General features: G+C 38.5%; 1 non-coding gene across 1 annotated transcript; it reads right to left on the reverse strand.

Moving 5' to 3' along the window:
* Positions 1–289: 289 nt before the first annotated feature.
* Positions 290–395, reverse strand: LOC128279847 (small nucleolar RNA R71). The gene has a single exon (XR_008270040.1). It is a non-coding gene; the product is annotated as a small nucleolar RNA R71 (small nucleolar RNA).
* Between the last annotated feature and the right edge of the window lie 308 nt (positions 396–703).

A 703-nucleotide genomic window follows, 5' to 3' on the forward strand; every position in this document is an offset into this window, starting at 1 on the left:
ACTTTTGAACTGAAACCTAATACAATTCAAATGATACAACAGTTTGTTCAGTTTGATAGTTTGCAGGACGAGGATCCGAACGCTCACTTGGCAAATTTCTTAGAATTTTGCAACACTTTTAAAATCAATGGCATTTCTGATGATGCCATACACCTTCGGTTATTTCCCTTTTCATTGAGGAATAACGCTAAACAATGGTTGAACTCGTTACCACGAGGGCCAATCACTACTTGGGAACAAATGACCGAAAAGTTTTTATTAAAATATTTTTCGCCGGCTAAAACATCCAAATTACATAATGATATCTCTTCTTTTATGTAGATGGATTTAGAAACACTCTACGATGCATGGGAAATATGCAAGGACCTTTTAAGAAGGTGCCCTCACCGTGGGTTACCACTTTGGCTACAGGTTCAAACGTTTCATAATGGCCTAAATCCTTCGACTTAACAGATGATCGACACAGCCGCTGGCGGAACCATCAATAATAAAACACCTGAAGATACTTATGAATTTACAGAAGAGATGTCACTGAATAATTATTAGTGCCAAGTCATGAGGACAAAGCCAACAAAAGCAGCCGTCGTTTATAACGTCGATTCGGTCACCATGCTCTCTAATCAGGTAGAACTATTGAATAAGAAAATTGATGGTTTTCTTAGTTCTTCACAGGTTCACCCAGTAATGCAGTGCGAAGCAACTG

This window comes from Gossypium arboreum, chromosome 8 (assembly GCF_025698485.1).
Source record: "Gossypium arboreum isolate Shixiya-1 chromosome 8, ASM2569848v2, whole genome shotgun sequence".
NCBI lineage: Eukaryota > Viridiplantae > Streptophyta > Magnoliopsida > Malvales > Malvaceae > Gossypium > Gossypium arboreum.